We start from the raw sequence: 27,561 nt of genomic DNA, 5'->3' as shown, positions 1-27,561 counted from the left end.
TAAAATCCCCAAAATCTCATTAATACAGTCTAAACAAATTCTGGAAAACACCAAACATACCCTTTCACAAGTAGACTCCAAACTAAAGATCAGAATACATTTTTCAAATCGTGTGTCTCGGTGGGCAAATAAGAAATTAAAAATAGAGGGTGATACCTTACTTTGGGAAAACAAGGTACTGGATTGAGCACCTGGTCTTAAATGATCCCCACAATTTTGCAAATCCCCAAAACATGTTTGCCATTATCAACTTCATATTTGATAACTTTTTGAAAGAAGTAGCTTCAATTTCTGAGCAACTAAAGATGGATTTAGATCTATCTCTGCTCACCTTATTCTCTAAAGTTAAACTATACAGGCAAGGTCACATTGTCTCTAAAGTATACAACATATTACTCCCACAAAATAGTTTTTGAAAATTCAGGAATAATGGATGACTGCTTACACAAAGGGGAATCCTTCCATATCAACTGGTCAAGTGTTTAGATAATATCTTTCAAAAATATAATTATCCCTGTTGTAGCCCAACCTAAAAGCATGGTGCTACCTGGAGCACTCTGGGGTCACAATGTTCTCCTTAGATTAAAAATACGAGAGAAATTGCAATGATAAATAAGGTGACATGACTCATATGTTCTTTAACTGATTCCTGCTGGTTGAGCTCTAGAAACAAAATCTATGAATATATTAAGGATATTTTCAACATACACCTACCTCAAGCTCTTACCACTGTTGTACTAGGTCTCTCGCCTAAAGTGACTCAGTCCAACCTAAACCTCTCAGAACTACATGTGATTGATATGAAGACCACATTGGGCCTAAAGATGATCCTGTGTAATTAGAAATCCACAAAGAATATATGGATTCTTGCATAGTGGGAATGGCTGCTTATATCAGAAGTGCTGAGAACATTTTACTTCAACAGCCCCTTTGGTTAATAGCAAAACGTTTCATTACCTAAAATAAAACCCCTTAGATCTACAATTATGGTATCATGATTGCCTAACTCAAACAGTCCATTTATGTCTCAGGATAGCGCTTCTTTTTAGAACTTCAATAGAGAAATGTTTTGAATTCTCAGTCAATTTTAAGTAAATAAATGTAAACTATACATATAGCTATAACTCTATAAAAATATATTAAATTAATATAAATCACCAGTTGTAATTCACCAGTCCACTTATAGAGAAGGTTGGCAACGTTACTTAAGGTATCTGTACCCCCTTTTTCTGTTATTTCTCTTGCTAGCTTTACTTTATTTTATGACTCAACACATACAAGCTTGCATTCCACTTCACTGACCAAATGAACTGGGCAGAAATTAGATATATGCCTCAGCAGTTCATTATTCAGATACCTTCATATTCTCTCTTTTAATTTCCTTATGTTATATCTATTGCTCATACAAAATGTGTAGTGTAATGCTTTGTGTTTTCTTGCTTTGTATTTTGTTTATCCATTACTGGAAAACGAATACATTTGTTCAATAAGAGAAAATTCAATTTCCCATAAATTGTCATTTTCGTAGCAACTCTCTTCACTTTTACATTTTGCTTCTAGTCACTGTGCAAGCCTGCCTCTTCCAACGAGATTGTCTGTAAAGTTCAATAAATGTCAGTCGAGGTGGAAGGGTACAGGTGCGTCAATATAAAAATAGCACCAGAACCACCTGCACCACCAGAACGTCACTTTTTGTGACGTTCCATGGCTCAGGAGCCTGCTCCATATTTACGAGGTAGCACTAAGCCACTTTTTTTAGCTTAATGCTGCCTCGTAAATATCCTTCCCTTTAACGCAGTTTTCTGCGTTAAAGGGGTGTGCAATGGGTGTTGCTGGGGGCGTTCCTAGCAACATCCATGGCTTTTGACACTGCCCCAGATTTACGAGAAATGGTAACTGTGAGGCAGTAAAAAACATATGTCTCTCCAGGGGAGGCATAAGAGAGGCACAACGAAAAGAAATATTTATGTTTCTCCTCATTTTTCCATTTTCTAAGTGTGCTGCTTGCAGCACATCTAGAGGGAGTAAAAAGCCTCTTGTGATTGTTTTTGTGCAGGAAGGTTTCGCTACCTGCACAAATAAAATCATCTCTGCAACGCAGGCACCCTTGCACCATGGTGCAAGAGTGCCTGCGTTGGAATACGGCAGCCCATTGTGCTCAGGGGAAAAGGACAGTAATGTGCTGTATCTGATAGGTATGGCGCCTTCCTGCCCTGTTCTTTTGCCGTAGGGCAGCGCAGCAGTAAGGCCTGCACTGCTGCCCTGTGGCAAAACCACAGAAATTAGGCTCTCAGGCCCTTATTTATGAGGTCCTTACACCATTGTTGTGTCACTTTTTGTAATGCCACGGCAGAGTAAAAAATGCGCTACACTGTGCTACTTTGTAAACCCCTGTGCTACATTATACCTGAGTCAGGTATAATGTATGCAGGGTGGGCGTTCCATCGCAGCAAAGCCACGCAGAAGTGACACAACAAAATCTATGAAATTTCACTGCACCACTTCTAGGGCATCACTACTTGAAGCAGACGTAAGGAGTGATGCAGGGCTTTTCACATGTGAAAAGACACATTGCTGGAGTTGCATCTGTTTCAGACACACTCCAGATAGTCAGAAATACTGACGTATCTGTAAATCCTTGCGACACGGAGCACCGTACAGTAAATACCGAGCATCCATGATGTCGCAAGGACGGCGCTATGAAAAGTGTTTCATTGCTGTTTTCATGCAGCGATCCAAAGCTTTTCATAAATGAGGCCCTCAGGGCCTAATTACGATAGCAGTCAGACAGCAACCAACAGCTCTATCTGTATTTATCTAGGCATCAATCTTTCTCTTTAATCTATCTAAATCTATCACTCTCTTTTTATACCTATCTATCTGTTTCTATTAATCTGTACTTATTTCCCTAGACTAATATATCTGTCGAACCTTCTCAGTATCTTTAGCCTTCTCTGTCACCCTCCCTGTCCCTCTACCTCTTGCTGTACTTGCTCCCCTTTCTCACTGTCCCCTTCTCTCTCTGCCCTCTATGCTTCCATTTTTTTCATCTCACTTCTCTGCTTCCCATGCCCCTTTCCCTCTGTTTCTCTCTAAATACATTTGATTACAATTTAGTCCAACATTGGCAGGTACAGGAGTGCTTTCTATTCACAATCTGACATTGTATATGCAGGGACATCAGTCTCTGACTTTAGCGTCACTATACAGCTGTTCAGTTTACCTGTTGTTTTAATGACAAAATGTGAGGAGGTGGGTTCAGAAATATAGTTACAGTGTTGCTTTGAGTACATGGGAATCTTAGAGATGGTATGACTCTGAGGTGACGGGCAGCTCAGTACTAGTGTCACTATCAATGGATGAGAAGTTTGGCATTGGTGAGACTGATAGGAGTAAAGAAGCTAGGCCTTTGGGGTTACTGTCAGGGTATGGGGAGCTTGGTTATGGTCAGTGCGAATGGATTGAAATCTTGGCGATGGTATAACTGTGAGGTGATAAGGAACTCAGTAGTGGCATTATTGTAATACAGAATCCTACGTACTAGTGCAACTGAGAAGGAAAAATCAGCAACATCATCACCGTTGGTAGATAGGATGCTTTGACTAATAGTGTTAAGAAAAGGGAAACTTGGTGCTTGAGTCACTTTGAAGAGAACATATGGGAGTTTAAGTGCTGCTATTACTATACAAGGGACTGTGTATGAGGGCCCTTCAAGGAGGTGCAAAGACGGAAAGTCTTCTCCTGATCGCAGCGCTAGCACTGCAAGGAGAGCCTACATTTAGAGAGATCCTTACAGCAAGGTTTGGACTGTAACAGAAACATGAAATTGCAAATCGCTGAATTTTTTTTCTAGTTTAGGTTTAATTAGCTCACTCAGTCCAGGTTATTTGCTTTGTATTTTGAGACTCGTGGTCTTTCACTGCCTTTAAACAACCCCACTATGCAGCCCTCACTGCCCAGCAGAAGTGATGATTCATATCGATGGAGGGCTGTGCCTCTATTTTGTCTCCTAATCCATTCCCATTGCCCCACCTTTGCCCCTGGCCCTCACATTCTTGTGTATGTAGTCATTACTGGAGGCGATGGGCAATGGAAATGGGCATTATTCTTGTTGGATCTCAAGTACAAGGTTAGTGCTCTCGAAAATTATAATTTAAACAATATAAATGCCAAAAAAAAAAAAAAGATGTACTCTTTAATGTTAAGTTCCTGGGCACAGACCAAGTGCTTTTCCTGCCAGAGTACCAGAACAGTTCCACACACCCAATACCTTTGTATCTGCCCTGGAAACAAGCTCACATCTCTTCTAGAGGGCTATTTAGCTCCTGGGGGACTTTGGATAGTGAAAATGGTAACTTTCTAAAGTACTTCTTCTAAAATATTTATTACACTCCAAATTTACCAGCGCATTGAGCTTGTAATATATGTTAAAAAGTCCAAGAATGAACGTTGTAGCTGTTTCCTAGGCCGAGATAAAATTATTAAATGTAACATTGTATTGCAATGCTTTCTTATGGAACAGCTATCCATAGGGGTTGGCCTAATGGCTAAGGCGCTTGACCTCGGACCTGGAGATCTGGGTTTGAGTCTCGGTAACGACACCAAAATCCTCCTGTGATTCTGGACAAATCACTTAATCTCCCCGTGCCTAAAATGAAAGTGTGTCCTCATGTAACGTAACTGGTGCTACCTGATTCGGTTCGGGTCTAGTTCGCGCTATATAAAACTCTGCAAAGAAAAAAAAAAAAAAACACCCCGGCACAAATTAGGCAAGGATGAAATCCTCACACCTCTGGGACCCCACGGCACTGCACCTTGTACCACTAACAGCTACGACCCGGGTCTGGGGTTAGAACAGTATTTTGACCACTTTAACATGATGCATTTTTGCAATGCTTGTTGGTCTGGAGTTAGATTATTATATTGCACCCCCTTAAAATAATGTATGTTTTAATGTTTGTGGGATGTCAAATCAAATATTTTTTCTTGATGTTTATAAACTGTTTTTCAAAAATTTCAAATTTTATAAATTATTGACTGTAGTTGAATGAGCATAAAATGCGTGTTTTGATATATACATGTATAGTTTTTTTAAATTGTGATATTATTTAGCAATACTTATATATGTGTAGTTTATTGTAGCTATGAGTTTTAAAAAATTATAATTATGTATATTTAATAATAATAACTTTAAGTAATTTATTTTGCAAGATAAAATAAACTTAGTTAATTATATATTTCTTTCAAACAAAGTTTTACATTTATTATCTCAAAATACGAAATATGTATTTAAGTTTTACATTCTTTACTTAAAACCAGATTGTTTGTCAAAAAAAGAAAATATTATATATATATTTTAAATAATTTCATTTTTATTTTATGGTTACTGATTGCTAATTTGAAATAATTTATAGATGTTTTGGTTAAGTCTATTCTTATTTTTTAAATACTATATTATTGTAGTGGATATTTTGGCAGTGTATTTTTTTCTTACTAAATGTATTTCTTGTCACTTTAATGTTCTGGAGATGTAATTCATAAATGGTGTTACATTGTAAGCCACCTAAAAAGCTGTGGAAGGGCCAATAGGGCTCGACTTTGGGCCCTTTTGGCTTTGACAATGATTTTTTAGGATGAATCAGTAAAAGTGACAATTTGTTTTGCCAATAGCAGTTTAGCATTGGCAAAGGTAAAAGAATAAACGTTATCCCAAGGCACATCCGCTGCTGGTAGTCACATCCTCAGTAGGGCTGCATACCTCACCACACATCCAATCATCTGCAGAATGATGTAGGCTCCATTTTCTTTTGTTATAGACAGACCTAAGATGGTGATGCCACTTTGTTTGATCAATAAAAAAAAACAAATGTAACAAGTGCAAAATAACTTTTGTTTGAAGAGGAGCACATGGCAGCTTCCAGGGCCCTCAAAATAATGGCCAAAACAACTCAAATTGCCCACGAGGGTGGTGGGAAGAAATAGGTTATTAAAATACAAATAACACCAGATCGGGGGGGGGGGGGAGGGTAAAAGCAGCACACAATGAAGAGGGCAACACAGATTGTGGAGGACATGCAGGGGTGGAAGCAGATAGAAGAGAGCAGCACACAAAGGCAACAGCAACACAAAAGGGAGGGCCAGCAGATGTTTGGGAAAACCACATGATTAAGAAAGTTGGAAAACACATGCACTCTCATAGAGTGCTTTACCAAAAAGAAAAAAGTAGTTCCCCAAAAGAGAAAAGTGGAATAACATGTCAGCCAAGCAAAATTATGGTAAAGAGGCTATGCTCCAAGGGAGGGTCAAACACAAGATGAGTAAGATGGGACAGGTAAAGCCATGAAACGGAAGCAAACAAATATGAGTGGCAATAAAGTTCTAAGCCCATCGTAAGTTCTTGGTTTGCTCACAGTAGGTCTTGCACTAACCAACCCCTTGGGCATCCTATAGGTGAGGATGCCATGTGGGTTATCTACCCTTGATTTCTAATTGTGGCTTTGTATCGAGGAATACATTACCTTTGACATCAATGTGCATACTATCCCAACCATTTTGAGAATGTAAGGATAAAATAATAGCAGTCCAGTGACTGGTGACTAACAACTGTATTTGTGATGCCGAGGCATTATTCAGGCTCTTCTTTACTACTAATAAGGCTGCAATTTGTGCAATGATGAAACTTCTCGCTCGAGAAATTTGGTGCATGACATAAATTAACAATATAGAACATTTTGTATGTGTTTAATGTGAAAGAGTTTAACATATTATGTTCTCATAGATACTATGATTTATTCGAGATTCGGAGATATAAGCAAGGTATAATATAAAAAAGTATATTATTATGGAAAGTTGTTATAATTATCATATGTAGTATTTCCCTTTATGTGTCCCCTTTCTTGAATTATATATGTTGGGTTATTTAGATATAAGTTTCAACTATATAATACACTAAAATTCAAGACATTATTCATTGCAACATAATAATCAAGTCTGCTTGAAAACATTCATGTTATTTTGTAAGATCTCAGTAATCTGTTCTAGTGAATAGTTTTAAATAACTGAGCAAGGTTTCATAGAAACTGATAAATTCACTTTTCATTTATTATACTTAATGAGCATGGTTTCCCAGAATGCAAATAAGGTAGGTAAAAGGGTGCCCGGGCCCTCTGCTAATTGTTCATTCTAAAATTGTGCAACAATGTTCAGATTGAATATATAAACTAAGCAGAGTGTAATGAGCTAGAGAGACTTGAGACAAAGTTCATACAGAAGAACCGTATCACTTTCCTTTGCTGATGGCTACAAGGAAGCATACTTAGGCTTCGTTTGGTGGGCATGTCAGCCTGCCTGCCAACACAGATGAGAATAGCAGATGCTATGAAGTGTTGTTATTCTGGTGTCGAATAGATGTGCTGTAACAACTGTTAAACGATATAAGATATAAATGATTAACAGTACTATAAAGGTAAAATTATGATATAGTTCTACCATCTTACCTAAATCATGAACACATTCAAGTATATAAAACACATGATAAAAAGATGCGTACTCCTTCGATCCCTCCCTAACTAGATGTACCTAAGTATACCTAGCATGGGTCTAGGATTCAGTCACCCCATTACCTGAAGTGAGACTATGGGACCCAGTCCTGGTCTTGAGCTAGACACCCCGTGAGGGATGTTAGACCACTGCGAGCTGGAGTGTCTGCATGCAGGAACCTCGGCGTCTCTGGTCAGTGTTTCGGCTGGGAAGTCTTGATCTCCGCTATCTATTAAGATGTGATGTATATATATTCATAGGTCTCCTCAGGGTCCTACCTTGCTGTACTACTGTGTCGGCCTAAGGATGACGTAGGGCATGAACTTTATACATATATTTTATACAGGAGATGGCAGTCCTGCTGCGCCACAGTACTGCCTTCCTACCATTGTGGTGGGCTGTGCACTCAGCACCGCCCACCACAATGGCAGGAAGGCATGCTGTGCACTTCCATGCACAGCATGGCAGGCACCGCGCGGTGCCTGCCATGCTGTGCATGGAACGGCTGGGGTGTACCATAGATACCCCCCAGCAGTCCATGCTAATATGGCTGGCGGTGTCTGATAGACACCGCCACCAGCTGCAAGACGACCGGGGCGGAAAAGCGACGGACGGTCTTTCCATCTGCCGCGGACCCCCCAGCCATACTAATATGGCGGGGGTCATTCAGGAGCAGATGGTGGGTGGATTGCCCCCACCAGGAAGGCGGTGGCTACCGTCAGCGTGGCAGGGGCAATCCGCCCGCCATCCTAATGGGCCCCCTAGTCTTTAGTCTGCCTTCTTAGACCTTGCCACCAGCAGCGTTGTTTCAAAAGAGATACCGTAGCAGAAACTCCTGAGTGTGCAGAACCTATACCCTTGTGTGCTGCTAGAATTAATCCTAACCTTTGATCCATATTTGGTATTACCCTATCCCCTGCTCCTGGAATTTGAGCAAATGGAACATTGTTTGCATCTAACTTGAAGGAGTACTTGAGTGGAAATCTTTTTGGTACTGCTGTGTTATTGCGTGAGGCAATAATTGCAACCATTATCTCACTGTCTATCCTCGTTTATGATCGAGTGTTTGCAGCTACGGAAGCCGTGCGAACAGCTTCCTTCACGGCTTCGTCAGCCAATGAATTCCCTTCAACATGAACACCATCACTTTGATTACTCAATGTGTGTATCATGTGAGCCCTTGGTAGTTTGTTTTTCAACTCCTCTACCTGTTCCCAAAGCGTTTTGTGCTTAATTGTGCCACATTTTGTATCTTTATACCCATTCTGTCCCCAGTGATGTACATATTCATTGTATGACTGTACACAGTAAACGATATCGCATACGATTAGTATGGGGAATTCTCGATCGGTATTTACCAGTGCCAGTATTAGTGCTTTTAGATCTGCCAGCTGTGCCATGCAGTCTCCAAGAGACTGCTTTTTTGTGCAATTCAGATAAAACTTCCCATCCCGCATCCGTCCTTTAACAATAGCACACGCAGCGCTGTATTGCTGTTTGCTCCCTATTGCCGGATGTGAAGAAACGTCAGTGTAAATAATGTATTCATACTGATCGACTGGCATTATTTCATTTGGTAGAGGTTATTCTTGTTCATATTGCAGAAATGCTTGTGTTTTTAAATTACGTTCCTACCTGTATTCTACATCTGTTACAGTGAGAGAATTAGCCCATTGTATCCATCTTGGGTGTAAAGCTTTAGCGTTGGGAACGCTTGCCTTTGTTGCAGCCTCTAAGGCTGGACCTGGGCTAATGACTATTATGCGTTTCCTTTGAGCCAGGGCTCTTTCTTTAACTACAGCAGCCTGTACAGCTGTTAGAATTTTTTCTGTAGATGCAAAACGTATCTCAGTATTTGTGTACAAATGTGATTTACATGCTATTGGTACTGTTTCACCTTCATTATATGTTAGATAGGTGTACCCTGACTGACCCGCAACTATTCGGATCACCAGGTTGCGTACATTCACTTTTTGTCTGTAAGTGTTTGGAAGCTATCATATCAGCTTGTAAGGAACGGAGAGTAGCTCTGTGTCCTGTGTCAATTGTCTAACTGAAAAGTCAGGTTTTATTAAATCGTAGAAAGGTGTTACTCTTTCTGCTTAATCCAAAATGTATGTTCTGCCAAAAATCAAGAATTTCAAGATTGATTGTAAGTTTTTCAATGATTTTGGAGGTTGGAGCAGTGTGCAGTTTTCAAAAAAGTTAGCTACCAGGCTTTTTCCTTCACTTGAAAGCACATACCCGATAAAAAGGACGTTAAGGTGGGCTATTTTTGATTTTTTAAAGTTGAATTCATAACCCTCAGAGGCAAATCCCAAAATGATGGTATTCACTCTGTTCAAGTGTGCCTCCAGGTCATTATCCGTTAGATAATTATCATCCACATAGGACAATGCCTCTTCAACCAGATTTCGAAGCAATTCAGTTGCCTTGACCGAAAACAACCCTGGGCTGTTCTTATACTTCTTTGGGAGCAGACAACATTACAGCTGGGATCCTAGCGCTGAGAATACTGTCAAATATTTGCTCTCAAGCACTATATTTTGGCAAAAGAATCCATTTGAGATATCTATTGTTGTTTTGTATTTTTTCCGCACAATGTTAGTCATTAATGCGGCACTGTGTGCATTTTGAACTGCAAACGTCTTAGTGCAAGTGTTTAAATATCTGTAATCTAAAACTAAACTAAATGAATTGTGTGGTTTTGATACTGGGAACAAACTGTAATTCATTGAGAGGTGCAAGTTTCAATCACCCCATGATATTCCAGTTGATCTAAGATCTCCCTGACTTGTTTTTTCACTTCTTGCTTTATAGAAGACTGCCTTTGTGCAGTTGGAGTTTTTTTTTAGTGGAATAATGTGGTGGGTTGAATCTTCATCCCATCCAACATGGATTTTGTATAATACTGGAGCCTGGGCTACCGCCCACTGCCGCGCATATGTATATTTCAAATATTTTGGAACGTGGTCAGAAAATGCTGGTAAAATTACTGTTTCTCCCCCAGGGCAATCCATGACGCATGCTGGCGGCCAATCTTGTTCAGCTAACAAAATGTCATAGCCAAACATCATGTTCTCCCAAAAAAGACCTCTAACTATCCTGCATTTGTCCCCCTCCATTTGGAGTGTTATTTCATACAATTTATGTGGGACACTTACCCTACTATCAGGTGTTTCCGCCATGTTATATCATTCAAGTCTGCTGTCACCAGAAATTCCATCATGTTCTAAGGAGCTATTGTTACTTCTGCTGCACTGTCTAGCATCGTCAGAGCCCATTCCCTGTTCAGTAGTTGAGCCCTCAGAATACTGGGCATGTCTGATCTTTAGACCTTCAACCTTCTTCTTTTTGAACTGTGATTTGGGTTTGGCTTTATCTTCTATTTTGGAAGTGTAGTCTTTAGAGTTCTGCTTGTCTCTGGACTTAGCACGCTTTACTTGTCTGTCTGACCGTCCTTCCCTCTCTGAGTTTTTCGATGAACCCTGAAAGGAATGAGAGGAACGTGTATCAGTATCCTGATACCAGTCAGGTTTCCTAATGGCATCCCTATTCCTTAGGTTACACCTCTTTTCGGAGGGCTCCTGTGGAGGAGATCTACCTCTGGATTGAGATATATTTTGTTTAATAGTTTGTTTTTCTTATTGTCCCACTTCTTTTTAGAGGAAGCAGGTGTCTGCTTGAATGTCTCCTTCTCGGGACTACCCATTAGTTGTGGTTTTAACTCTTTTCCACCCAAACTGCCCCTGCCTAACTCTGCATACGCCGTTTCAATTATTTTAGGTAGTTTGTGCTCCTGTTGTAAAGGACTGAACTCAATTAGATGTTGGCGGATGGCCACTGATGCTGCCTCCCCATTAATATTTGCTAATATTATGGCTGCTATCTGGGCATAGTTACCTAGTAACTTCATCCCCAAGTTCAGAGCAGGCGCTGCTCCGTACTCACTTTGTATTTGTCTTACTACGTCTGCTATTACTGCTAATGAAGGGATACCATGAATTCTGGTATATATGGCAGTGAAACTGTACCCCACAAGGTACAATCCTCTATCTGTGATGTTATCCCCATGGGCAAGCAGATTGTGAGCATTCTGTGTTTTTCATAAGCGCTAGTATTTGGGAACACTGCTTCTAGCTGTGTTATTTTCTGAGCTATCCAGAATGGCATTTGTTCACGTTTTGCAGGCATCTTACCCAATACTGCGTGTAACGTTTGTAGTGTAATTTTAGTTGCTGTATTTTGAACTTAAGCTGTATTTATTGTTGCCATTGCTGGATGGACTGTAAATGGCCTCATGACATATTGCGTAAAGTTTCTGTAAAGTTTCATTAATTACTTTGTGAAGTATGAGTAAGTCTGGTTCTGGCCTTGTTTTAATGTCAGGATGTGGTGGGTAGGCTGCTAATATTGGCCATGTTGCTCCTTCTCTTCCAAGCAGATCGAGTCTTACTCTTCTTCGTATATGGGGTAGGGTGCCTTTAAGCCAGTATAAGTATTCCTGGTACGTAAGCGGAACCTCAATGTCCTCAAATAGACAGTATTCCACTGATGCATCTCCTTCTGTGTATGAGTGAAATGTTTTTGTTCTTGCATTTGCAGCTTGGAATGTAACCCATGAATAAAATACCTCTGTTCTGTACGATTCATTTGCCCCAATCACAAAAGCTACTAAGCCACCCCTAGTTGTTAGACCATGCGCAAGCAGCTTCCGGGTGACTGCATTTATAATATTTGTCGCAATCTGTATTGCGTTTGCATCTTCCTCGTCTTCTGAGTGGGGCTTGCTCTAGTGGATCTATGTGCTCTTTAGTCATTGTCTTTAGAACCCAAACTGACTTTTCAAGGAAACTAAGATAATGTGTTTTATCACAATTGTAGTAAATTTGTGTCCTTCAAGCTTGATTAACCAACAGCCAATAAATAGGATGTTTGCCTAGTCAGCTGTGGCGGAGTTTAGCCTACCCACTTCCAGACATCTCTGGTGTTTTGTGAATAGGGATTTCTGAGAATAGATCAACTGAACTACTCAGATTCTACTGTTAAATAAGTACCTAACCAACGTTGGCGGCGCCATGTCGTGTAGTTCCTATAGAAAATATACAGGATCTGTGTATTTCGACAACATACACTGTAGGACTGGTGTCAGACGAACTCTGTTCACCACTGAGTATGTGGGCCTTCTTGTACCAACTAGCTCACAGTGCCACAAGAATCTCCTCTTACCAAGGAGGGAATAGTTCTTGGCAACCATCGAACATGGCAACCCTGATCTCCCAGGACCATGGAAACAATATACTACCTTGGCTCAGTCACTCGTGCTTACTCAGTCAGTCTCAGAGAGATACACCTAATAAAACAAGCTGGCTGTTTTCAATAATCATTTATTGAACAGTTTGTTTTTCTGGTGTAGAATAGATGTGGTGCAAAACCATTAGGCAGTATAAGATATAAATGATTAACAGTACTATAAAGGTAAAAGGATGGTATAGTTCTACCATCTTACTAAAATCATGAATACATTCAAGTATATAAAACACATGATAAAAAGATGCGTACTCCTACAATGCCTCCCTAACTAGATGTACCTAAGTGTACCTTGCATGGGTGTAGGTGTTAAGCCAAGAATTCCTCTAGGATTCAGTCAACCCCATTACCTGATGTGACACTATAGGACCCCGTCCTGGTCTCGAGCTGGACACCCCAAGAGGAATGTTAGACCACTGCGAGCTGGTCTGTGTCTGCATGCAGGAACCTCAGCATCTCTGGTCAGTGTGTCGGCCGGGAAGTCTCAGTCTCCTCTATCTATCTTAGCAAGATGTCATGTATATATAACCATAGGTCTTCCCAGGGGTCCTACCTTGCTGTATTACTTTGTCGGCCTAAGGATGACATTAGGCATCAACTTTATACATAGATTTTATACAGGAAATGGCAATCCTGCTGTTCTTCCAAGAACCCTCATGCATAATGTATGAGATTTCGAACTAGGGAAAACCGACATTCTGCATACAGTGTAATATCTAGGGAAAAAGGTCAGTTCCTGTAAATCGTGACAAGTGTAATGTAGGGAGAGAATATAGGTGAAGGGTAACGAGTTTACAGAGGCCTACATTGTATTATCTATATGGAATATAACAGCACTACATGTGGTGCCTGCCACAACATGCATAGATGTTGGAGGGGTCCTCAGACCTCATAGTGGAGGCCTCGGCGGATGGGGGCCCTGTTAGGGGCCCCCAAAGTACGTTTCCGACAGACTGTGTCTGTGTGTGAGCGTATGTGTAGGTGTATATGCTTTAGGACAGTGGTTCTAAACCTGTGGTCTAGGTAACCTGGGAATACATGCTCTAGGGCAGTGGTTCGCAACCTGTGGTAGGAGAAACCCTGGGGTCCGCGATGCCTACTCAGGGGGTGCACAAATGTATAGAGAAGGATATATTATTAACAGATTAACAACGTGTATAAAAATAAAGACATCCAATTAAAAATGTTACATCTTTTGTAAGTGTGAAGTAATTTGAAATTGGTTCCTTAAATTAAGTTGGTATCCTCAGATTGATGTGTGGGAGCAATACAAATGCATCAAACAAAATATACTATTAACTATGGGTGGCCTCAACTGAATTTAGAAAAGCACCGACCTTTTCATTGAAAGGGCCAGGCCCAATAATTCTAGACCTGTTCTACAGACACAAATCAATGGTTCTTTTTTGCAGCATGAAGTGTTAAGGGGAGAAAATCGATAATACACAGCCAATTAATCAACAATTCTTCTTCTACACAATAATCCACAAACAACTAGATAAGGTTAGTTAATTTGTTACAAAGCCAAAAATAACTGGATATAGGGAAACCTCAACATGAGGGCATGGAACTGTAACAGAATTAGTATCTGCCAAATCAGGGCATCCAATTCAGACGGTGCAGCATAAGCAAGATAATTAATTGAAGAATTAGAATACATAAAATCAGAAAGCAGTAGTCCAAATTTCCCTGCATCGTGGGTCGATGAGTAAAAATCATTAAATCTATCTCTACTTTAGCGCTAGAGTGACATCCTACAGTGAATGAAAAGGAAAAGGTGTCAGTGTGTGGAGTCTTCCTAAGAAGTCGCTCCCCCATCAATGGATCAAGTAGCATAAAGCCACTATCAACAGAAAGAGCTCGTTCTGAGATGCTCTCTCTTCGAGGGCAAGAAAGAAGTATGGACCTTTCCCAAAGTCCAACAACCGGTTAGCCACAGGTAGTATTCCCATGCACCACGCATAACGCCATCCACTCTGGGTGCAGTTCTGGATGTACTTTTCCACAGTGTTGTCCATGAGCCGTCTTTACAACAAGTTGTCCTTGGTTCCCATGCCTTCACCCATGTGAAACTGTCTCTGTCTTTATCACTTTCAACCCATTTAACTGTAACTTCTCTCCTTGCCTAGCTTACTAAAACAAAGACATTACTATTTTGTAATGACTGTATCTTCACCTACAATGGAAACATGAGAAAAGAGAATCTGCAATGCACATGAAATTTAACTATTAATTCTAAAGCAAGATTTTTCAGGTACTTGTATTTCAGGCAAATAACTTCGGCTAACTTCCATCAATACAATTTGCATAACCATCATTAGCATTTCAATTAATACATTTACCTACCAATAGAAAATACCATTTGTCAAGCACATTTAATAAGTGAGTAGTGTCAGCTTCATAGCACGAGTTTCACATGTTATCGCTTTCTGCTAGTTACATTTTTTTCCTACCTTAATTCTCCTTGACACTTATCCATAAACTAAGGCATGTCACATAATTGCGTTAATATATTTCACAATTCTAACACCTCATGTTAACAGAATTTGCAAGATTATATGAGGATGCATTTTACATGTGATTATAATGCATCCCCACAATTATATGAGATTTCCGCACCATAATCATTTAAATCTATTTTTTTAAATATTGGTTTGTGAATTAAATATATTTTTTCATATGTGTATTTATTAGATAAATGCTTGTTTATGTATTTTGGAGTATTTTTCTGCAGTTTAAATCATCGAAATTGCTCAGATCGAGACCCCCGGATTCCAATAATGATGCAGTGGTGGTCGCCGATATCCAGGATTGATTAAGTGAGGGTCTACAGAAGTCAAAAGGTTAAGGGCCATTTCTCTAAGGTTAAATAACCCATGTGTGAATTAGTAATGTATGTTGCACAGTGGTTTGCGACAATCTGTTAGGAAAAGTCTGTCACTGTCAGAAACTATGCACTAATCTGGTGTCTATTCCCTGAGAGAGCAACAAGAATCCACTGGGATGCTGGTTCTCAACTCCTCTGTCGCCCTAGTTCCACCACGTGATTGAAACCCCTAGTGAACTCTAGAGTAACAGAGGGAGGACCGAGTGGAAATGGAGAGGCAGAAAGTTCCGGCTCAGTGTATTCCAGGGTGTGTGACGTCACTCAGGGATTTTTAAGTCGCTGTAATGCAAAGCACATGTTAACCCCCTGCCTAGTTATTCTCTAATACCATGTAGCTGTACCTCTTAACTAAGATTCCTATACAAGTATACCCATCTTAATTCTATGGTTCACCTATGGTGTTTTAAGATCTTGTTCCTAAAAGGAATGCAGAACAAGTAAATAAGTGTTGCCTGGTTCTAGTGACTTTAAATACTTCACTTTCGCCCCCCCCACCCATACCTGCTCTTTCTCCTGCTTATTTATATAAAACTCATGTACATTTGCACCTTTGTTTAAAGTCAAAGGTCCTTTGCAACAGTTTTTAACAATCTTGCATTGTCCCATCATACCATTGTGTTGGATCTTTTGTTATTCCCCAACTTTGGGTTTTTGTATTTTACCCAAGTTCATAATCACAAATTAAAAAATTCTCATCATATATGATTTTGTTGTAACGTGTCTTTTCTCTCTTGCAGGGATATCCCCTTATCATTCTGCGTAAGATGAATAGGTGAGCGTCTTTTAACCACAGGTGCTTGCACCCTACCTTATAATTACGGGTATGTCTTAGCACTCACCTCCTGTCTTCCTTTATCTTTCTTTCTTCACAGGTCGCTGCCACTCAGGATTCTCTGGTGTGGCCGGTGGTTGCTGTCAACCAAAAGAGACCAGGTAAGTTGGATTCTATTTTCACTGTCCTTCATGGTTCTGTCAAAGATTTTCTGTAGAATGAGCGAGGTTTACCGTTTTGGCGTGGTTTAATAACATTTTAAAAGGCATGATGGTCGCTGCGTCTCATAAGACTTCAGTCTTAAGGTGGCCCATCAGCAAACCACCTTTGGGGGGCATGTATGCCACTCAGCAGCCTGGTCCTGGCGAACACCAATCCCCAATACACATGCACAGTTCTACGTGCCCCTGTGCTTGGGTTCACGACAGTCAGGCGTATGAAATGCAATACTTACAAGTGCACAGAGACATCCTTTTGTCAATGGGTCTATCATCTTGATGCTTTATCATCACTCTGGCTGAGTGAACGAGGGGGCTGCAGTTTTGTCTGCCTAAACAATTGGCTGAAATAAATCTACTCAGCAACCGGGTGTTGGTGAGGTTCAAAAATGAGAACACTATTGACTTTAGGACCTGTGCTAACGCGGGATTACTGGTTACTAATTATCTTACCAAATCCCATTTCCTGTCGACTGAATCGTTGGTACCTGTCTTGAGTAAAAGGTAATCTCGCAATAAAACAATCAATTTAAGAACTTACACCACTCTAAATGACCACTGACCAAAATTAAGTGTTAAAGATTTAATATAAAGTCAAAGATAACTGAAGATACAAACTTCTCAAAATGAGATTAAGAAGATAAATCGGTATCACTATGAACATGAACTTTTTGAATAGTCTGAGTCTGAAGAACAAAATAATGAGTACAACTTCTAATAACATGAGCGTTGCCAAAATGAATACAAGTTGCAACCTCAAAGTCATTACAGAAAGAAAAATTAAGGTTAGTCTGTCCCTACACTATACTAAATGACATCCCTACTTAGCAAGATCTTAACCCTCTAGGTGTCAGCCGTGGTGACTTCCTAAGAAGATCACGCACTTCTCTTTGTCTCTTCTCTGATAATGGGTCTCTCCTGATCAGCCTATCTGCCTACCCATCCGCTTCCTTAGGCTCCCAAAATCATCTGCTCTGCTCTCCTCCCGGGTCTCTTTCCCTAATACCAAATCACATTTCCAATAGAAACGCCCCTTGGGACGCCCCTCACGTGGTACATCTTTGCGCGGTAAAACTCCATGATGGTACTCTTGAAGACCCTCGTTATAGTTGACCTTGGTTCCCAGGCTCCTTCTTCCGTGCGCTGATACCCCCTGAAATTCCTGGAAACTCCTACAGGCCTGCGCAAGGCGCCACTGAACAAAGTCCCTTTCATTCGAGCTGATTAGGACCCTCGCACCTGCATACAGCTCGTCCTGCAGTGGGCCTCAAATTCCAGACTTCACCATATCTTAGGCCATAAAACACTCTCAGAGCTCCATACTGGACACCTCACGACCTCTCCTCTAACGAGCACATGACGATTTAAACTACATGACATTATCTGTTCTGGCCTACTTGATTTACATGCAGCAGGTTCCTGCACTCTTAAAACGTTAACTTGATTTAAACAGCAAACATTCTTAACTAGCATACGTTTCTAAAATAACACATCTATAAAGCATATACTTTTAACCCTAAATTCAATAGTACATTTTGAAAGAACCATGTCAACTTTATCTCACATTATTTTAGCAGCACGTTCAGGTTTGCTGTGAATTGCCCTAAGGCCTACACAAAATACTGGAATCCAAAATTACATTTAATTCGGACATGACTCTTTTTAACATGAGAACATGAGGTTTTCACATATACTCCAACATTTCTACATTTAATCTCACACCGTTATAATTATGGTTACTCTACTTAACATTCTATACATTTCGCTATTGAATATAAAACACTCGTGTGCAAAACATGTTTAAACTAACTACGTGCTTGTAAATATGGCGTACTTATACATTTTTTTCAAACTTGTGCTCTCTCAGTCCCCCCTTTGATGACCTTCAGGGGTCATCATTACCATGACACTAAAAATGTAGAACCTTTAAAGTGAAGACAGGGCAGTACCACTTCTTTTCATACTCTCTAATGCTTTCAGACTCTTATATTGAGTGTCCTGCATCGCTGTCAACTCTTCTTCCTGTTTCTTCATAGCTCTCTGTAACCTATTTGCTCTATACCATTGATACAAACGCACCAATCCCCACAAAGTGATTACACAAATCACTACTATGATGATGGGCTTCAATATGTACCAAACGATACCCTTTCCTAAGTTGGCAAACCAACTTCCAACTTTACCCATTCCATGACCTACTTTTTCCCACACATTTACCTTTGCCAGGTCCTCAATTTCGTAGTGTATGGCAGTGATGTTTTGTATATACTTCTCTAGAGGCTTTGAATTGTCTGGAATGTAAGTACAGCATTCCTGTACCTTCAAGGCCCTACAGACTCCTCCCTCTTTTGCTAACAGAACATCTAAAGCAAGTCGGTTCTGAAGAACCATTGCCCTAATCGATTGCATCTCCCCTTCTATCAGCATCAAGGATCTTGCAGTACTGGCAGATAGCCTATCTACGACTGTAGCTAACCTCCTGATCTTAATGTCATTCATTATCAATCCTAAGAAAGGAAATGCAGCACCTATTACATCTCCAACTACTTCTGCTGCACCCAGCCCTCGCTTCCATCTAGTTGATATTTCTTTCTTAGGCGTGTCTAAATTCTCAACATGATATATTTTAGGGAAGACAACAGCCAGATAGCATGATCCGTACCAATTATCTGGTAACTTCACATAGGCATATCTTCCACATACAAAATATACATTTGGTATTGCTTGCATCCCTTTCATGAAGTTCTTAGAGTAGTACTCCAATTGAAAGGCATGTTCACAATTTACTTGTCCTACATAAACGTTTTCATAATAGGAGTAACTCCTGTGAATGCACAGTTTCCCCCGTTTCTCCTTATCCAAAGCAATTGGACCAATACTACCTTTTCGTTGTTGTGCCCTTTCCTCCTTGGTCCAATCTGTTTCTCCTTGTCCTGATGCCTTCAATACCTTCTGCTTCCTGTATCTAGTATCTACCTGTGCTATAAACTTTTTCTCAACTTCTGATATTTGACAAGTCAGATTGTTTATTCGAGCATGTGAAGTATCTAACGTTCTCCATGGAATAAACCATTTGTGTAATCTGTCTTCGCTTTTGTAGTAGTCCCATTTGTTCAAATGCTTGAAATTCGGAACCTCTGGCAATGTCGAGTCGAAATTCGAGAAGTAATACTCAAATCCGTCTCGTCCATAAAACATACTTAACAATAAACTGCACGTTATCCCATATGTCAACGGGAGATGATGGTATTTGATACCCTCCTCCACCGAAATTGGTAATTGCATACAGACATAGCAATCCTTTACCTCCATGGCATCAACATATTCATAAAGCAACTTAGCATAAGCATTTGACTTGTAATTCCCCTGTGACTCATCCATGTGTAACCTTTTTACTTCTGCATCTAACAACGCTTTGTCTTTCTCATTGTTGTTTCCCTTCTCCTTAATAATGGTAGTTCTCGGTGTTGACACTCCCTTATCCTCCTTAACTACGGTTTCATCCCCTTCGTGTCCCGCTAGGAATGAAACAGTTACCACTAAAATTATAAGAGAAACCACTACTCCTAAAAATATAACAGCTATACATTTTGCCCTGCGGTTCGGGTTGCCAGCCTCCATGTTCTCAAACAGTGTAGTTTTCGACTTTCTTCCAGCATTCACTTCCTCTTCTTTTCAAACAAAGTCTTTCTCTCTTGCAATGTCTTTCTTGGAACACTTGGAAGCTTGACAATTTGTTTCCGCAAAACAGTTCAAAGTCCAGTAATATAGACAACCCTAGCCCTTCTCCATCCGCTAAAAGGAAACCCCTACCATTTTTTTTTTTTTTTTTTTTTCTTCTTCCACTCGGCGCTAGGTTATCTTGCAACAATTTACAATTTCTTTTCAGAAGTCTTATTTTCGTCTGAAGTTATGTATGACTCAAGGAGTGACACTACTTCTTCATAAATGTCCATCCGAAGTATCATTCCCTCAGGTTCTGGACAGTTCGTACCACAACATGGAAAGTCAACCTTTTCTAGGATTATTCTCCTTATTTCGCTCAAGACAAGTGGACGGACGAAATTGAGAGTTAGCGTTTTTTCAATTTCCAATCCTGGTACTATCAGTTCTATATCCACAATTACAAAGGGGTTCGTTCTAATCAAGATCACTTTCTTCACCTTTCCAGATCTGCACCCCCTTGAAGCCATTCGCAATATGATATTAGTCCACAACAATAAGTGCTCCTAACATTTCTACTACTCGCTCAAGCATTTCCAAACGAAGAAGAGTTCCCTCCAATATTGGATATCGTGAACAGCAAACTGGAAACTCAACTGTTTCTAAAAGCAATTTTCTTATTCCACTCAGGAGAGCAGGATGAACGATGTTGAGTGTCAGCAACCTTTCGGTCTCCGCTCCTGGCAGTAGAAACTTTATTTGCACTGTGATGATCGGGTCAGTTCTGATCAGTTCCACTTCCCTGATCCTCCCTGTTCTGTGTCTCCCAGACATCTGCAACAAGGTAGGTCCAGTCGGGAGTAGAGTATCTTCTGCTAGGCACTCGCACCCTACTTGATCTTCTAAGACCCTCCTCGGCTTGATCCTGGATACCTTCTTCTGGATCTGAGTCTTCGGATATAGGAGTAAGCGTTTCTTCCTGGGCCGACCTCAAACTTAGCCTTCTTCTCCTTGTTGGCCAAGTGGCAGCTCCAAGCCTTATTCTCCTATTCCTTGTCCTCCCACTTGGTTCTTGATCGCTCCGATACGGATCTGAGTCTGAGTCGTATTCACTTCTGCTCTCTCCTTCAGTTGCGTCTTCTGTCTCACTGCCGTCCTGCCTTCGCTCTTCTTCTGAATCCGATGCGTTCCCAACTTCTTCCGACACCTCCTCAGCTGCCTCAATCCCTTCTTGCGACTCTTCTTCCACTTCCGGGCTTTCGTCTGGGATGGGAGCTGTTCCTTCTAGAGGTGCTGGAACTCTTCTAGTATGGGATGCATGGATCCAATTTGGCAGCCCCCCGCACTTCACCGCGGTGTTCGTGATCAGGATTACCTGAAAGGGCCCACGCCAGCGAACATCTAGGCAGTTCTTCCGGACGTGCTTTTTAACCAAGACCCAGTCCCCTGGGTTCAGGTCATGACACAGGTTCCTCGCTGCTGGGACTTCAGCCGCATGCACCTGAAGGGACACAGAATGGATGGCGTCAGACAGTCCTTTACAATAATCCAAGATCAGATCATCTGTAATATTCAATAGAGCAGTAGTTGGAACTGTAGGAAGTCTCATGGCCCTCCCCATCAGGATCTCGTGGGGAGAGAGACCTGTCCTCCTATCAGGTGTGCTGCGCATGCTCATGAGCACCAATGGAAGAGCATCTGGCCAACTCAAGGATGTGGATGCCACTACTTTAGCCAATCTATTCTTCAAAGTGCCATTCACTTGTTCCACAATTCCTGAAGCTTCTGGTCGATAACTACAATGCAGCTTTTGATCGATATTCAGTGTGGAGCACAACATCTTCACTATTTCGCTGTTAAAATGTTTTCCTCTGTCCGATTCCAAAGAGGCAGGCACCCCGAAGCGCGGTATCAACTCCCTGAGCAACAATTTAGCCACTGTGAGTGTATCGCACCTACGTGTAGGGTACGCTTCAACCCATCTGGAAAATACGCATACAATCACCAACACATACCGAAGGCGATTGACTCTTGGCATTTCAATGAAATCTAGTTGCATTCTATTGAAAGGCCCCCCCGACCTCCCAATGTGACTCAGTGTGACTGGTGTTCTTTTGCCTACGTTCAGTTGTTGGCAGGTAACACATCGCTTACATACTGATTCTGCTGCTATTCTGAATTTCGGGCAATACCAAGTCTGCCTAAAAACTCTCATCATAGCATCCCTTCCTAGATGTACTGGACCATGTATTTCTCTCGCCATGGGATTAGCTAATTCTTCAGGTAACACAGCTCTCCCATCTGCTGAAACCCAAAAATCCATTTCACTTCGCACACAGCCTGCTATTTCCCATGCCTTTTTCTCTGTTTCAGGTGCGTTCTCCTGCATTATTCTTAAATCCTCCCAAGTGTCTACAGTTTCTAACATCATATTTAATTCAGTCTTTTCTTCTGCACCTTCTATTTCCACCTTTGAGAAAGAATAACTTTGTTCCGCACAATAGCGTGCGACTTCATCAGCATATCTATTACCTTGTGACACAAAATCTGTATTCTTAGTATGTGCTACACACTTCACTACTGCAATGTCAACAGGACCTTGTAATGCTTCTATCAGCAATCGCACAAATTCTCCATTTCGAATGGGCGAACCAGAGGAAGTCATGTAACCCCTCTGAGACCACAACTGCCCGAAATCATGAACCACACCGAAACCATATTGGCTGTCCGTGTAGATGGTGACTCTCTTTCCATTTCCTGCTATGCAGGCACGAGTTAGGGCAATAATCTCTGCTACCTGTGCGGAATGTACTCCTTCCAGGCAAGCGGCTTCCACAACTCCAGTAATGGTACAAACAGCATAAGCTGCTCTCAACCGACCAGTATCGTCTCTTAAACATGAGCCATCAACAAAATAAATTTCATCGGGGTCAGACAATGGCTCATCCACAATATCTGGTCTGGGTTTCGTGCATAGTTCAGTCACATCAAGGCAATCGTGGTCTTCACATCCTTCGCCTTCTATTACAGTAGGTAATGGCATCAAAGTAGCAGGATTCAAGACAGAGCATCTCCTGAGAGTCACATTCTCTGCGGCAAGTACAACTTGCTCATAACGCGTGAGCCTGCTATTGGTCAGATGCTGCGTCTTCGTCCTGGTCATTAACAATTCAACTGAATGCGGTACATACACCACCACTGGATGTCCCATTACAATACTTTCGCTCCTTTCAATGCTGACACCCGTTGCGGCAACGGATTTGAGACATCCGGGCAACGCTGCGGCTACTGGATCTAATGTAGCCGAAAAATATGCAACTGGTCTACGGGCATTACCGTGGGTCTGTGCCAAGACTGACAAAGCACATCCCTCTCTCTCACAGCAATAGAGTGAAAACGACTTTTCATAATCTGGCATTCCCAGAGCCGGAGCACGACATAAGTCGTCTCTCAGCTGTAAAAACGCCACCAGACATTCTTCATCCCATGGTACCGGATCACTCACCTCCTTGTGCGTCAGTTTTTGTAAGGGCTTTGCTTTCAGTGAAAAGTTAACTATCCACTGTCGGCAGTAACCCACCATTCCTAAGAACATTCTAACTTCTCTCTGTGTTGTAGGCGCATTCATTTTCATTATCGCCTCAATCCTCTCTGGGGACACCTTACGTTTCCCTTTTTCTAACCTGTGCCCTAGATACTGTACTTCTGTCAAACAATACTGTAACTTGCTCGGAGATACCTTATGTCCATTTTCAGCTAAATGATTCAGTAAGGCAATTGAATCTACTTTACAAGCTTCCTCTGTTTCTGACGCAACAAGTAGGTCATCTATGTACTGTACCAGAACCGAGTTCTGTGGCAGTACTAGATTCTCAAGATTCTTTTTCAACAACTGATTAAAGATGGATGGACTGTCTGTGAATCCTTGTGGGATTCGACACCATGTTAAAACGCGATCTTCCATTTTAAACGCAAAAAGGTACCTGCTCTCTTCATCCAATGGGATTGAAAAGAAAGCCTGACAAAGATCTATCACTGTGAACCATTCTGCTTGACATGGTATTTGAAACAATATTACTGATGGATTCGGTACCACGGGACAACATGAAACGACTATGTTGTTAATTTTTCGTAAATCCTGAACTATCCTAAACTTCCCGCTAGGTTTCTGCAAACCCATAATCGGGGAGTTACAAGGACTGCCCACGATTTCCTTCAGTATTCCCTGCTGTATCATTGACTCGATCACAGGCTTTATTCCCGCAATCGTTTCCTGGGACAATTTGTATTGAGGCGTTCTTGGAAACTCAACATTTGGTTTTACCAGAATTTTTACCGGTTCTACCCCTTTAATCAATCCTATATCTTCTCCTGTGAAATCCCACACCTCTGACGCCACTGCATCTCTTAAGTCTTGTGGAAGATCTTCTACCGTCAGAGTAGGATATAGTTCTACACAGAATTTTGAATTGGCCACCTTAAAGGTAGCATCATCGTCGGTAGTCTGTACCTCCACTCCTTGTGGGGTGCAGTATATGGTGCAATTCAATTTGCATAACAAATCCCTACCTAACAGACATACCGGACTCGAGTCACAAACCACAAACTGATGTTCGTTCATATGATTGCCTATTTTCACAGATACTGGTTCTGTCAACGGACTAGTCATTCTCTTATTTGCGACTCCTACCACCTGAATTGTTTCCCCTGACATCGGCAAGTCTGGAACCACCGCTGATCTCAGAGTCGAACGAGTAGCCCCAGTATCCACTAAGAACGTAGTGGGACACCCTGCCACTTCTGCCTCAACAAATGGCCCTCTCTGATCCACTTCTAGAACTGCCCCGAGGGTACAGTCTTCTTCACTGCTCACCCGTTGTCCTGTCAATGGATCAATGTAATAAAATTTTTCTTCCTCAATAAACAGAGGCATTTGTTTAAAGACCTTTCCTCCAGCTGCTATCTTCGGTGGCTGTGGGAATTGGGCCCGTGGAGCCGAAGTCCCCCCTTTGGCCACCTTACTGCTTGGGACTGTCACTTTTTGCACTGGGTCTTCTTGGACCTGCTCTTCTACTTCTAGCTCTCCGTTTTCAGGGTTAAAGGGACACTCGCGTCGCCAATGCCCCACCTGATGACACAGATGACACTTTGTCGTTTTCTTTAAAGTGGCAAAGTCTATCCTAGGTCTCTGCCCTTCTTCATTATCTTTGTTCTGACCATTTGGTTTTCGTCCCATCCCCTGCTTCTGCTGGCCACCCTTCCCAGCGGACTGCATTTGCACCACCATCAATTTCTCCTTTAGGTTCTTGGCTTTAGAATCTATCTCGTCACTGCAGTACCTCGCATATCGTAAAATCTCATCTAGTGGTTTGTTCTGCCAACAGATTAAATGTTGCTGTATCATCAAACAAATATCAGGTCTCAACCCCAATACAAACTTTGACACGAACTGCCCTATATCTTTGGGATCCATTACATCTAGTCCACTGTATTGCTTGAATGTTTTCAGCAATCTTTCATAAAACTCGTGAACTGTCTCCTTGGGTTCCTGCCTTGTTCGGTCTATTTTTACCCAATCTATATCCTGTGGTGGTACCTTATCTTTCAGCCATGCTATTACCCTTTCATACTTTCGCATGACAATCTCAGATGGTCCATTTGTTCGAGCATCCCTCAATGGTTCAGCATTTGGCCATTCGACACTAGTCTTACAAGGGGTCCATAGATCAGATGGGACCACGATGTCAAACAACGTGTTCAAATCTATCCACAGTACTTTCGAGATTTTAACGAACCTCTCTACCTGCTTATACCATTCGACTGGATTGTCCCGCAACTTCGGAAATGAGTTGGTAAATGCGGCTAAGTCTCCTCTACTCCAGGGCACATGTACATAATTTCCATTTGATATTTCTCGCAAAGGGAATGCCTCCATCTGCATTACCCTTCCCTCAGGGGTCATCACATTTGTACTTCGCCTAACCGTGCCCTTTTTCGACCACCTTTCTTCCCATTTATCCAGTTCTCTCCACACTCTTATCCCTGTTACCAACTCTCTTATGTGTGTTTTTAATCCAGTAGTTCTCTTCTCATCTAGATCTTGGTCTGCGTACTGTAATCTGTGGTTGCTCTGCAATGCCCTTGTCCTAGACAAATCCACGGCATACTTGTCTGCCAAATCAGTCAGTTTTTCATGAAACGCTCTAGCTTTCCTAGTAATATCCTTTGCCATGAACAATAACTCATCCTGTTCGTACAATTCTATCCTTTCCAAAGGCAATGTTCCATCTATTATCTCATCAACATCTGATTTTAAACTGGTAACATCAAGCCTTTTTGCCTTTATTTCAGCTTTCAAGACACTCAATTTAGCTCCTCCATCCGCATCTCTCCCATCCCAGCTCCGAGATCTACGTTTAGGTATTGGTGAATTATAGGGAGTCCTCCCCTGTTCCCATCTCTCTAAGTCCCATGCCTTTCCATCTTCTCGGGGTGGGTGGTGAAACACTCCTTCATGCCTCATAGCCCCTCTCTCCCCCTCCGGGCTAGTTTCACGGGCTGCAGGGTAAGATGTTCTATTACTCCCTCTTTCTTCCCTACTTCCCTGTGATTCCTGATTATTCGAGGCGTGGCGGGACCTATCGCTGTTCTCCTTTCTCCAATGTTGAACGTCTTCCCCAAGTGTATGATGAAGGCACCTAAACCTATTCTGAAAAGCCCGTACCGCCTCATCTCCTCCGTTCCCCCAGAGACGGGACATTTCCTCACATTCTACAATCTTAGTATTTTGTTCCGGCTGTTCTCTCTGATTTGTAGGACATGCATCCCCTCTATTCCCTTGACTTTGGCCTTCCCGGCTCTGACTACTCTCGCTGGCCCCACAATGAGATACTGTCCCGTTTCCCCTGCTTTCCCACTCTGGTTCCGTTCTTGTCCTGTTACTCGGAGATACTATGGACCCGTCCCATTCCCTCAAATCAGCTCTTAACTCTGAAAAAGATCTTGGCCGCGGTCCCCTTAGATCCATTGGTCCTCTCGGACCTCCCTGTTCTGAATTGGGACCGACAGTTGTGTCTAATGGGGTGTTCCACGTTACCGAACCTGGTAATTGTTTCCATGCATTCGTCACATTATTCCTCCTTTCCATCTCAATCCCTTCCCTATCCAATTGC

General features: G+C 41.6%; 1 long non-coding RNA gene across 1 annotated transcript in view; it reads right to left on the bottom strand.

The window, feature by feature from the left end:
* Nucleotides 1-27,561, bottom strand: part of LOC144770428 (uncharacterized) — a 398,083-nt gene that overhangs the window by 142,224 nt on the left and 228,298 nt on the right. The window contains exon 3 of the long non-coding RNA XR_013598891.1: nt 16,576-16,648. This is a non-coding gene — a long non-coding RNA (uncharacterized LOC144770428). The remainder of the gene's footprint in view (nt 1-16,575; nt 16,649-27,561) is intronic.

This window comes from Lissotriton helveticus, chromosome 7 (genome assembly GCF_964261635.1).
Source record: "Lissotriton helveticus chromosome 7, aLisHel1.1, whole genome shotgun sequence".
Classification (NCBI taxonomy): domain Eukaryota; kingdom Metazoa; phylum Chordata; class Amphibia; order Caudata; family Salamandridae; genus Lissotriton; species Lissotriton helveticus.
The sequence above is the reverse complement of the archived record's forward strand: the minus strand, read 5'-3'. Positions and strand labels throughout refer to the sequence as shown.